The sequence below is a fragment of the Haliotis rufescens genome, unplaced genomic scaffold (assembly GCF_023055435.1).
Source record: "Haliotis rufescens isolate VD_foot unplaced genomic scaffold, xgHalRufe1.0.p SCAF_9, whole genome shotgun sequence".
NCBI lineage: Eukaryota > Metazoa > Mollusca > Gastropoda > Lepetellida > Haliotidae > Haliotis > Haliotis rufescens.
In genome coordinates, this window is record NW_025964383.1 from 6,752,393 (window position 1) to 6,767,314 (window position 14,922).

Consider the following 14,922-nt stretch of genomic DNA (forward strand, 5'->3'; position numbering starts at 1 on the left):
TGATATGTCATAGCTTTCTGTTACACATGTAGGTTGTGTCATAGCTTTCTGTTACACATATATGTTGTGTCATAGCTTTCTGTTACACATGTAGGTTGTGTCATAGCTTTCTGTAACACATATATGATATGTCATAGCTTTCTGTTACACAAATAGGTTGTGTTATAGCTTTCTGTTACACATATATGTTGTGTCATAGCTTTCTGTTACAAATGTAGGTTGTGTCATAGCTTTCTGTAACACATATATGATATGTCATAGCTTTCTGTTACACATATAGGTTGTGTTATAGCTTTCTGTAACACATAGAGGTTGTGTTTTAGCTTTCTGTAACACATATATGATATGTCATAGCTTTCTGTTACACATATATGTTGTGTTATAGCTTTCTGTAACACATATATGATATGTCATAGCTTTCTGTTACACATGTAGGTTGTGTCATAGCTTTCTGTAACACATATATGATATGTCATAGCTTTCTGTTACACATATAGGTTGTGTTATAGCTTTCTGTAACACATAGAGGTTGTGTTTTAGCTTTCTGTAACACATATATGATATGTCATAGCTTTCTGTTACACATATATGTTGTGTTATAGCTTTCTGTAACACATATATGATATGTCATAGCTTTCTGTTACACATGTAGGTTGTGTCATAGCTTTCTGTAACACATATATGATATGTCATAGCTTTCTGTTACACATATAGGTTGTGCTATAGCTTTCTGTTACACATAGAGGTTGTGTTATAGCTTTCTGTAACACATATATGATATGTCATAGCTTTCTGTTACACATATAGGTTGTGTTATAGCTTTCTGTAACACATATATGATATGTCATAGCTTTCTGTAACACATATAGGTTGTGTTATAGCTTTCTGTAACACATATATGATATGTCATAGCTTTCTGTAACACATATAGGTTGTGTCATAGCTTTCTGTTACACATATAGGTTGTGTTATAGCTTTCTGTTACACATATAGGTTGTGTCATAGCTTTATGCTACACATATAGGTTGTGTCATAGCTTTCTGTTACACATATAGGTTGTGTCATAGCTTTCTGTTACTCATATAGGTGTTTGTTATACCTTTCTGTATCTCATATAGGTTTTTGTTATACCTTTCTGTAACTCATATAGGATGTGTTATAACTTTCTGTAACACATATAGGAGGTGCTATAGCTTCGTGTAACTCATATAGCAAGTATTACAGATTCCTGTAACACATATAGTGTGTGCTATGGATTACTGTAGCTCATAAAAAAAGCTGTTATAGCTTCCTGTAGCACATACAAGATGTGTTTTTTACTTCTTGTAACACGTATATGATGTGTTATAGCGTCCTCCAGAGCATCAGGTTGTGTTCTGGGCGTGGGAGTAGGGACTCAGCACTTTCATTACACCCATGGCACAACCATACGCATGTATCTACACATCAACTTAACAGTCGTGTCACAATGAGAACGGCCCACATATAACATGTTTGAATGGAGAAAAGTAGGGACGCATATCAGTTAAACAATGCGTGGTCATGAACCTAACGTTCCCTTAGTATCATGAGCTGTATGACGAGGCAGTTTATCTATACACATGGAAATTAGTTAAGCAACACCAGTATTTTCTCAGACTGAGCAATTTTAATGAACTAGTGCCGGAAATGTGTAAAAGATGTCCATACCGAATAAATTATTTAGTGAAAAGAGAGGGTTGGGGAGGAACATAGCCAAGGTTACCATGAAATAATGTGGCTGTTTTTGGAGATGTTACAGATTTGGAAAATGACTTAATTTCATCCCCCAAAAAAATTTAAATGTCACTTTTGTTGCACAGACTAAGCTGTCTGTACCATGCACACTTCTGGTGCACGGAGTTGAAGAACAATGTCCTTCAAGTCCAAATATTGACTTTCTATCGGTATCTTGTGTAACCTCCCTGAACCCGAACAACTGCTTCAAGACGCCTCCTTATTCTTTGAATCCATCTCTGGATTTGATTCTGAGGAATTCTGTCCCAATCTGTCCCATTTTAGGCCGTCGTGTTCGACAATATAGACCCACCTGTCCATATGGTCAATGAATTGACTGCTACTTTGCATGAGAAATGGGATTAACTTGCATATGGTTGCCCTTGTTATTTCCCGCCTGAAGAGCGTGTGCTGGGTCTCTGGTGTACACTCTCTGCCCGACAACATCCTACAGATGCTCTATTGGGGACACGTCAGGGACTTAGCGGGCCAGGCCACTCTCTGCCCGACAACATCCTACAGATGCTCTATTGGGGACACGTCAGGGACTTAGCGGGCCAGGCCACTCTCTGCCCGACAACATCCTACAGATGCTCTATTGGAGACACGTCAGTGACTTAGCGGGCCAGGCAAATGTCCGTATGCCTTCTCGGCGGGGATAATCGGTGATGACCTCTAGCCACGATGTCGTCTGGCATGTGTGATACCGCCCCACACCATGACACTACCACCCCCATCATGGTCAAGAATTGTCCTGGCATACTGCATACTGCTACGTCGCTAACAACATTTTCTAACATCTGTGGATCAGAGGAAAACCTTGATTCGTCTGTAAACATGGCGTATCCAACCCGTCCCTAGAGTTGCCCTGTCCACCCAAGTCGATGCCGCCTATGGCAAGCTGATGTGGTGGCACCCTTCACAGGACGCCTTGCTTTGGGGCTGCATAGAGCCGGATTTTAATGATAGATTCGTCTTCCTGTTATTGTACGGAATTCTCAACCAATAACAGGGACAGATTTGAATCGCAGTGCAACTAATGTCATGAGACAATCTTGTCTAGGTGTTGTCTTGTTAGGTCTGCCAGGCCCAGGTCTCATCGCAGCGCGACCCGTTTGACGGGCGGTTGCGCGGTACTTCGAACAACAGTCGAAAAATAACACTTTTTGATTTGCTAAACATCTCTATGGTACCCACAATTACCCAGTTTGTCGGTTCATGGAGATACTGATACGGAGGCATGTGAAGTGTGCGCTAAGCTCAGTTGTATTGCTGATTGGGAGTTCCCTTACAGACGCACACTTCGGGTTCTGTGTGCACATGCATCACGTGCTGTCCATGCATGATTTGAAATTTGTAAAGTCATTAGACGTTACGTTCAGATGCAACGCGACAGTACTGTAAACGTACATCTCAGCGATAGCTACATTTAACATTAATCATCGGGTCCCTGATCTGTTGTCGGTTGTATATATATTTTAAAACTTTAGCAATTGATGATTCTTTACGTTGCGAAGTGGTTTGAAATAACAGTGTGCGCATGTAGATTAATCTTTCATAAAAATGTAAAGCCAGGCGGACGTAGTAAAACATGATGACACAGGCTAGGGTGTGAGGTTAGTGTTCACCGACTCCCTGTAACAATGAATACAATAATATGCATATTATTGCCCATCACATAAAGCAGATACAACAATAATCTACTACACTTGTAAGATATTCATTATATAATATTCTACAATCATAAGCTCAGATATATAATTTTATTTGTTACAATTACACATTCAATATAAATATGGTACAGTGAACATGGCTTCTTTCAATAGTCAGAATCGTACATTTATGACAATACAAATACTATATATGTATTTATACGCGGTGAATCCCATTGAGGAGTACCTGGGTGATTACAACGACTGAATCCTCGTGATCACCTGTTCCTGATATAAAGTACATTTTGAAAACAATCCCATTTACACATATAAACTAAACTGCAATAGAAACTTTGCAAAGTTGTACCCAAATAGGCACAAACACATAGCCTAAAAGCATCGTTGTTGTACTTGTAATTTTTACCGGCAACGTGCACGTGCTTTTGAGAAAATGTGAAAAAATGTAAAATCACGTGATGTCATTGCTGGTAGAAATCTTTTTTTTCACACTATTGTGCGTGTGCTGTCAAAGTATCAAGCTATTTCTTCCTCTGTTTCAAAATACATAGCTGTAGTTGGATTTCCTAGATCGCTATCAAAACTACACCTATATTTTTTCTGTATATCCATTACTATTACACTATATATATGTATATACGAGGGGTGTCCCATAAGTTTCCGGCCTCCATAATAGGCCGTGGGCTAGGTATGACCCACGAGCACCCCCCCCCACATCCAAACCCAACTAATTTTTTTTAAACCCCATAAACATACTAAACATGATTTTGAATGTTAACAAGAAAAAAGTTGGGACGAACTTGTTGTTACAGCCTTTCAAAGTATGGTACCCTATATCGCGTTTTCGCCCGGTTTTGCCGTATATCACTTGGGGGTATGATTACGTTTTGGGTTGTCATCTCACTAGTGATCCACTGATCTTCAAGTGTGATATACCACTGGAAGCCATATATAAGTACCTCTCCAATGAGGTTTCAATAGTTGGTATTGAGTGAATATGGAGCAACCCATGGCAAATCGAACGTCATATATACCGACAAAACCAAATTCTTCTCGCAGAAACCTTTAATCCGGTATATGTTCTAGGTACGTGTGCCTGATTCCACTTTACTCGTCAAACAAGTGTTCCAGTACATCTCTTGAAGTACTTCTTAACATGTGATGTTACCAGGTGAAAATCTTTTGCACAATTTGGAACAAATTTACTCTTATAATATCAGAGTAGGATACCCAATATTGCATTCTCGGCTTAGCTACATCGGAACAACGCTTGGATGTATGCTCAGGATTTGGCTTGTCATCTTGTGTGTTATTCACCGATCTTGATGTGTTATATACCACAGGAAACCATATATAAACACCATAATTTGATGTAGGCTGATTATTGATCTACTTGTGGACAATCAAACAGAATACTTCTTGACAACTCTGATATCACTCACTTTTGTATGCATATAAGAGGTTCACAGTATAATGCTCGAGTCGATTTCAGAACTTTGAATGAAATGGACCTATGTGTAACATATTCAAGATGGCAACCATAAAGCTGTGCAAAAAAACTGATCATAATGTTAATGTAATTTTAGCAAATATACAAATCAATTTCTTGGACGCTGGCTTGATATTTTGACAAATTTTGCCATATCAAGTTGAGTTTCAGATTCTTTAGTACAGCTACTAGTTAAGGTGAATTTGCAGGGGGAAGCACCGAAGGTGAAAGACGAATTCACTTACTAACATTTAATTCATACATAACTTAGCTACTTAAGTTTCCAATTTACAGAAAATGTCCAAATGCGAATCGTCCAAATCGTATATGAATGGCTTGATATTAACAGGGACCATGCATTCACAGAAATAAACGATATTCCAATTACATAATTAAGATTCTCTTACAGAATACCCAAGTTAATATATATGGAAATGTCCCACCTTGTATCAATGTCATCACCGTGATTATGTGTCTTTTGAGGTTGAACTGTTTTGACTGAGACCAACATCTTATACAACCGGGAACAACTCGAAGACAGCTTTGACATCTCAACCTAAACGGAAACGTATCCCTAGTGATCCAGAGCCAGTGTGCATCATACATGTACCTGGCTTGAAGCATGGCCCACCACAACGTCTGAGCAAAGCCATAGATCCCGACGAGAAGATCGAAAAACTGAAGGAGAGATCAAGTGTAGAAGGATGGCAGAACCTCCAGAAATGCCAAATCAAATGGAAGTGTCATGTACAAGCCTGCCGGCAGTTCTGGAAGAAACCCATGGCTATCACAGAGAATATTATCAGCGTTTTACAATGAACCTTGACCGTTTGAAACAACCTGAAATTGAATCTTTGGAACTAGATGGCCGCCCAATTCGGCGTCCATCCTATGAGCCCATCATCTTCCAACCTGAGTGCATCTTTTGTACTTTGTATTCATGAAAGAAATTCAAGTCAAAAGGAAGCTGGACAACAGAAGGCCTCACAAACTTCAGTCGGGATGGATGGCAGCATGTCATCGAAGTAGCTCAACGTCAAAACGATGAGCCTCTCCTGCTGTGGATCAGAGGGAAGGACCTATTTACCTGTAAAGCAAAATATCACAAGTCTGGTTACAAACATATTCCTGAGAAATGGCGGAGCTCACAATCGTCTGAAGTTATCAACAGCAAGATACTGAAAGAGAAGAAGATCTACTAAAGATGCATACCGATAGTCTTCAGGATACTGCTCACCCAAACCCAGACTACAGGAGTACCAAGTTAAAGAAGAAAATTGAGAACTACGAGCCCTACCAAGACAAATTGGCATTTTGTCACATGGGACATTTCCAATCATTCATCGTGTACAACAGATTGATGTTGACTCAGCTGTACGAAACGCCTACCAATTAGGTCCGACTGACACGCTTGCACTTTTTCTTCTTTAACTTGGTACTCCTGTAGTCTTCTCTTGCAGTTTCTTGCTGTTGATAACTCCCGACACTGATATCATGGCTTTCTTGTGTGCCTCTTCTATTTGATACTGTCTAAGTTGTTCCTACGGTTGAGAGCTCCGCCATTTCTCAGGAATCTGTATGTAACCAGATCGGGACGCCCTGTGATATTTTGCTTTACAGCCAAATGGGTCCTTCCCTCTGGTCCGCAGCAGGAGAGGCTCATCGTTTTGACGTTGAGCTACTTCGATGACATGCTGCCATCCATCCCGACTGAAGTTTGTGAGGCCTTCTGTTGTCCAGCTTCCTTTTAACTTGAATTTCTTTCATGAATATGAAGTACAAAAGATGCACTCAGGTTGGAAGATAGGATGGACACCGATTTGGGGCGTTTCTGGAGGTTCTGCCATCCTTCTACACTTGATCTCTCCTTCAGTTTTTCGATCTTCTCATCGGGATCTATGGCTTTGCTCAGACGTTGTGGTGGGCCATGCTTCAAGCCAGGTACATGTATGATGCACACTGGCTCTGGATCACTGGGGATACGTTTCCGTTTAGGTTGACATGTCAAAGCTGTCTTCGAGTTGTTCCCGGTTGTATAAGATGTTGGTCTCAGTCAAAACAGTTCAACCTCAAAAGACACATAATCACGGTGATGACATTGTTACAAGGTGGGACATTTCCATATATATTAACTTGGGTATTCTGTAAGAGAATCTTAAGTATGTAATTGGAATATCGTTTATTTCTGTGAATGCATGGTCCCTGTTAATTTCAAGCCATTCATATACGATTTGGACGATTCGCATTTGGACATTTTCTGTAAATTGGAAACTTAAGTAGCTAAGTTATGTATGAATTAAATGTTAGTAAGTGAATTCGTCTTTCACCTTCGGTGCTTCCCCCTGCAAATTCACCTTAACTAGTAGCTGTACTAAAGAATCTGAAACTCAACTTGATATGGCAAAATTTGTCAAAATATCAAGCCAGCGTCCAAGAAATTGATTTGTATATTTGCTAAAATTACATTAACATTATGATCAGTTTTTTTGCACAGCTTTATGGTTGCCATCTTGAATATGTTACACATAGGTCCATTTCATTCAAAGTTCTGAAATCGACTCGAGCATTATACTGTGAACCTCTTATATGCATACAAAAGTGAGTGATATCAGAGTTGTCAAGAAGTATTCTGTTTGATTGTCCACAAGTAGATCAATAATCAGCCTACATCAAATTATGGTGTTTATATATGGTTTCCTGTGGTATATAACACATCAAGATCGGTGAATAACACACAAGATGACAAGCCAAATCCTGAGCATACAACCAAGCGTTGTTCCGATGTAGCTAAGCCGAGAATGCAATATTGGGTATCCTACTCTGATATTATAAGAGTAAATTTGTTCCAAATTGTGCAAAAGATTTTCACCTGGTAACATCACATGTTAAGAAGTACTTCAAGAGATGTACTGGAACACTTGTTAGACGAGTAAAGTGGAATCAGGCACACGTACCTAGAACATATACCGGATTAAAGGTTTCTGCGAGAAGAATTTGGTTTTGTCGGTATATATGACGTTCGATTTGCCATGGGTTGCTCCATATTCACTCAATACCAACTACTGAAACCTCATTGGAGAGGTACTTATATATGGCTTCCAGTGGTATATCACACTTGAAGATCAGTGGATCACTAGTGAGATGACAACCCAAAACGTAATCATACCCCCAAGTGATATACGGCAAAACCGGGCGAAAACGCGATATAGGGTACCATACTTTGAAAGGCTGTAACAACAAGTTCGTCCCAACTTTTTTCTTGTTAACATTCAAAATCATGTTTAGTATGTTTATGGGGTTTAAAAAAAATTAGTTGGGTTTGGATGTGGGGGGGGTGCTCGTGGGTCATACCTAGCCCACGGCCTATAAGTAATTTGCGGTTTATATAAAAACTGTTTTACTTATTTTTCAACATAATCTCCCTTGACCTCAATGCACTTGTTCCGCCGTTTCTACAGCATATTTAACCCGTCAGAAAACCACTGTTTGTCACGTGACCCTAAAAACTCCTCTACCTCAGTGATGACCTCCTCATTTGTCCCAAATCTTCGGCCCCTGAGTACAGATTTGAGTTGAGGGAAGAGGAAGAAGTCAAAGGGGGCCAGATCTGGAGAATAGGCAGGGTGAGGCAGGATCTTGAAGCCACATTCATGTGCAGCGCTCACTGCTACTTGGGCGGTGTGAACTGGTGCGTTGTCCTGGAGGAGCCAGACACCTCGGCTTAGTTAACCTCTACGCTTTGCTTTGATTTCATTACGCAATCTGCGCAATTCATCTGCATAATATGCACCGTTAATGGTGGAACCCTTCTGTAGATAATCTATTATGATTACACCCGCGGAGTCCCAGAAAACGGAGGCAATGACCTTGCCACTGGAAGATGTGCTTTTGAACTTTTTGGGTGTTGGTGACGTCACATGCTTCCATTGCATGCTCTGACTTTTTGTCTCTGGGTCAAAATGATGAACCCAGGTTTCATCCTGAGTAACAATATGAGCAATGAAAGCACGTGGATCTCTCCGAAAATCTTCCAGAAGCTGTTGACTGATCATGACCCTCTACGGTGGCCCATAAGGGACATGGAGTCTGTTTTTCAATATTTTGATGTTTCACTTACTTTTACCGTGGTTCGTCTTCAGTGCTGTGCCTGTCCCTTGTAAATTCAGCACACCACTGTTTGACCGTACTATACGAAGGAGCATTGTCACCTAATGTTTGTACCATGTCATCATGAATTTGCTTTGGCGTTAACATATTTAAATGTAGATACTTAATAACGACTCTACATTCGGTCTTCTCCATTTTTTACAAATGTGAGCGTGTCATGCTGTTTGATAGCAATTTATAGGAACTTGTAGCACGTGGGATTCATGTTTTGCATGTCATCCACGTGCAGAGATACTGTTCTAGCAACAGGTGCAGTTTGGTTGAGTTTGGGCTATCCGTTCATGTTGAGGCCGGAAACTTATGGGACACCCCTCGTATAGCTGAAATTACCTTTTCATGAAGTACTGCTAGAGTTATTTAAAATATAGATTTATATAACATTGAAATGACCTTATGTTGACATGCACAGGTGGAAGGGAATGATCTGCTCCTTCTTGTGTAGGTATGTCGCTGATAGTTGTGCTGGTTCCTGTGCAGTCTTGTGGTACATCTCCTAGAAATAACGTTAATATCTGGCACCGCGGGGTGTGGTAGGAAACTTGTGGTCTACCTGACCGTTTGCCATCTCGATTGTGATGTACATAACTTCAGACCCGTAAAGATCCGGGGTAGAATAGGTCTTCAGCAACCCATGCTTGCCGTAAGAGGCGACTATGCCTGTCATCATATCCCAAATGCGTGGATCGATGCCCATGATATTAATCACCGGTCTCGTCCAGACTCGATTATTCACAGACCGCCGTCATATAGCTGGAATATTGCTGAATGCGGCGTTAAACAAGGAAAGTACATAACTTCAGCTGTGATGTGGTGACTTTAAATGAAAATGCTTGATAAAACAGAACATTTGAAAAGAGTATATTGCTAAGAACAAGTAATTGAAGAACCAACACGAGTAACTCCCATGTCAACATTAATAGACTTTTTGTATCGTATGCAGATCATATTGCCTCCTCGGGTGGCAATAATAGTGATCATTGTTCGCTTACGTTTTCCTAAAATCAACAAAATTAGCAAGAAAGGCTTTTTTTACAACTATTTATAATTAATTATACTAATATAGATATACCATCATTCAGAAAAATACGAACAAAGTAGATTGGCAACATATAAGTAATGAAGATATTGTCTTCTACATTATTCGTAGATACTTTAAGACCGCCTCCGTGGTCTAGTGGTAGAACGTCTGCCGGGGTTCGATCCCCGGCCGCGTCATACCAAAAGACGTAAAAAGATGGTACTAGTTGTTACCCTGTCTGGCGCTCGGCATTAATGGGCTTAATCAAGAACTGTCGGCTCGGAGTCGGTATACTGTGTCTGAGTAGGGTATTCGTGCTAAACTGCGGCATGGTATCTCAGTGTGCTAGCACTATAAATCGGCATCAGTCCGGACTAGCAACGCCCAGACACGACTCGCCAACTCTTTTTTCCTGATAAGTACCTCTACTTATCTAAAGGGATCCCTTCCTTCCCAAACTGCATGCTTATTTACTCCCCATTTTTTTCTATTATTGTGTATTCATTGTGTAACCCTACATCTTGTCCCCTTCCCCCAAAAAACAAACAACAAACCCACCATGGATTCACCCCCACGCTCATCTCCACAATCCACTTCACTATTCACTACACCCATCAACAGCAAGAAACACTTCCCAGGTCTCACCCAAACACATAGCACCAACCCAGTCCCTTTCGACTTTGGAGTAGACCTGGAAGACCTAAATCGCATCCTCCCCCCTCCCGCCCACCCCCAACCCAAACACCACACTACATCAAACCTCTTCCCACCATCACATTGAACCACAAATCATCATCCAGCAACCCCCACAACCCAACAAAAAACAACAAACCTCAACTGCAAACAAACACCCATCCCCTAAGCAAACCAAACACCCATCCCCTAAGCAAACCAAACGTCCCCCCCCCCCCCCGAAATAGAACATTCAAACAAAAAATCATGTTCACAACAACCCCCCCCCCCCCCCCCCCCCCCCCCCCAACAGCTACAACACCCAAACACATTTTGTTAGCATTTTCCACCACATCCACTCCCTTAAATGACACCTTCTCCATAAACCAGTTTGCCCTCTGCCTACACAAAGCAAACATTACATACAAACATATAAACAAATGCGGCAGAGGCTTCAAACTCACTTTCCACACCCAAGACACACTCACACATGCCAGCAAACACCCAATAATAGACGGACTTAACATCACATGGCAGGTGCCCAAATGGTTTACACAAATACAGGGAGTCATTTACATAGACCACAGGGACACACAAGAGGACATCCAAGATTACATCAACATGGCAAACAAAATCCACTCACAACCCAAGATTATAAATTACAAAAACATCAACAATCGCTCACCCATTCCAGGCAGGACAACCATATAGGCACGAAGCCGCAGAATGCACATGGGCTCCATACTGTACACAATGCCAAACAGAGGGTCATACAGCAACACAAAACACCTGCCCGATAAAACAAACACACATCCTTAAGCTAAATAAACACATCACAAAGGACCACCTACCAAAACCTGCCACCCTTCCAACCTACAACTCCATACCTGAATACTTCAACTTAGACACCTCAACTGACTCCATGTCCAGCTCCCTCCCCGTATCCCTACCCCAACCCCCCCCCCCCCCCCCCCCTCCACGCCCCCAAAGAAATAAACGTAAACAACAATTTGCCACCCAAAACCCCACCCTCCCAGCCAACCACCACTCCCCACCCCCATCCTAACCTCATCAACCTACAACCACATCCTAACCTCATCCACCCCTCTCCCCCTGCCCCCCCCCAACCCCCTACCAACGCCCCCCAGCAGGCCAATCCCAACCATTCCCCAAATGGCTCTGCTACCCACCCCCATCCCCCACTGCCCCCCACCCTCTCATCTCACCCCCATCTCAAACCCCACTGGCACGCCGCCGCCCCCCCCCCCCCCCCCCCCAACCAAACCCATCCCGGCCCTCCTTACAATACACACCGTCTATCTGGCCTGGCTATCAAAACCACCATTAATCATACCAAAATCAGTATCTATAAAGAACAGAACCATTCACAGGTGAAGATTTTGAAATACTAACTAAATATTGATCAAAACACTATTTTCCTAGGTGATTTCAATGCTCACCATCCACAGTGGGGCACAAAAAACTTTACTGACAAATTTGGAAAACTAATTTATGATTGGACAGAAACAAACAATCTCATTTGCTTAAACGACAACCAACCTACCAGAATGCCCACAAATCACCTCCAATCCCACACAGCAGTAGATCTAACTATCAGCACCCTCCATCTCCAATCAAAACTAAGCTGGGAGGTACATTCAGACACCTGGGGCAGTGACCATATGCCCATCAAAATATCTATTTCACCTCCTACCCAGAACCAAACCCCACTCCAAACCCCATCCCCAAACGACCCCCCTTTAGACTATACCTCCAAGCAATCCAAATTAACTTAAATAAGGCTGACTGTAAAACTTTCAACACACTCTGCAACCAAATAAACATCCACCACATCCAAAACACAGACAATGACATTTTCAACTCAAACTTCACAAACATTATACATAAAATAGCCACACAATGCATTCCCACAGTCAAAAACAACACACTTGTTCCTTGGTGGAGCCCAGAAATTGAAAAATCGAGAAAACTTAGAAAAAAGCACTAAATAAAGCCAAGCGGGACATATCCAAACTCCCCTTGGCTAAAAACCTCAGAAATTCAACTAAACAACTCATAAGAGCAGCCAAAAGAAAACATTGGGAAACTTTTACTAGCACTTTGAAAATGGGGAAACAAATTAAGGCCATTAAAGGTACTTCTAAATCCTTCTCAGCCCCCACCTTTCCTAACCTACATACCGATAAAGAAAAGGCTAATGCCATGGCAGCTCACTTTTCGGCCACTAGCAGCTCCGCCAATCATACACCCCACATGCAAAACACAATAAAAAATCACCCCACCTACACACACAGATCACCCCTCTCACACATGCCACTAAACAAAATAATCAACATTCACGAACTACAAACAGCAATTAATAACAAAAACACAGCCCCAGCCACAGGTCCCGACAATATCAGCTATACCATCCTCAATCACCTTCCCCCCAAAATTCAAAAACTTCTTCTTCAACTTTTTAACCAAATTTGGACATCCGGCTCCCTCCCCAACTCATGGAAAACAGCTCAGGTGGTACCGGTTCTAAAACCAGGCAAGCCCCCACGAGAACCGGATTCCTATCGCCCCATTTCATTAACCTCCATATTTGTAAAATAATGGAATCCATCTTAAATAATAGACTAAAATTCGAAATTACTTCTCAAAACCTTCTCAACGAGGACCAGAGTGGCTTTATGTCAAACCGCCAAACTTTAGACCACGTTTTACACTTAGAACATGACGTTAAAACAGCACTTGCCCAAAAACAATACACTGTGGCCATTTTCATAGATTTCAGTAAAGCATTTGACATGGTTTGGCACAATGGCCTAATTCAAAAACTTAAAGAAAAAGCCATAGATGGTAGAATTCTAAATTTCATTCACTCTTTCTTAACGGACAGAAACATCACAGTAAAAACAAAAAATACTCTATCAGACCCCCATCATTTAGAAAACGGCACCCCACAGGGAAGTATAATTTCACCAACTCTCTTTAATTTCATGATTGACGACATTTTTCCGCCCATAACTAAAAATATAACTACTGCCAAATTTGCTGATGACATTTCTTTTTGGACGTCGTCAACCTCGCTAAAACAAATCCAAAAAAGAATCCAACCCCTACTTAGTCACCTAGAACACTGGGCAGCCCAGTGGGGATTCCAAATTGATACCCAAAAAACCATCGGCCTACTATTCAAAAACAGACGCATGCCAAATTGTCCACCCAAACTCACCCTAAACAATCAAAACATCATATTCAAAAAGGAAGCAAAATTTCGGGGAATCACTTTTGACCAACAACTAACATGGGCTCCCCATATTCATAATTTGGTCACATCCTGCCAAAAAGACATAAATCTAATGAGAGCCATCAGCGGCTCCGATTGGGGCGCTGACAAACAAACACTACTTAATATATATAAATCACTTATTCAACCTAAATTAGACTATGCAGCTCTTGTCCTCAACTCTATCTCAGAAAAACTAAACAAAAAAATAAACTCCATCCAGTACAAAGCCCTTAAAACATCCCTGGGTACTAGAACCGGTACCGCACTCAACACACTCCAGCTTATATCAGGTACCACCTCCATACAGCTAAGACGAAATCAAACTACCCTAAATTACGTGGCTGGGGCCCAACACAACCCAATATTCAAACAAATTACAACCAAGTACAACAACCTTAGACCTGCCACCCTGAAAAAAATCAAAAACAACCACACCTTAGCCCCATACCTTACACACTTATACAACTTCATCAAAACACACAAACTTGAAAACATCAAACACACATCTCCATGAAACATATACATTAATGAAAAATCACCCCCCGAAACAGACCTCACCCTACACAAAACTTTCACACTCCACCCAGATACAAAAAAACTAGACAAAGCATCATGCATCTCAAACAACCAATAACATAACAGGACTAGGCATACAGATTACACAACCCTCCTCAATCACTACTTACTTCCACTATACAAACTACACACATACCAACACAGCCGAACTACTCGCCATTCAATGTGCTTATCACTACATAAAACTATCTAACGACACAAATTTCTTAATAATTTCAGACTCATTAGGCTCATTAACACAGATCCACAACAAAAAATCCAAATCGAGGCAGGACAT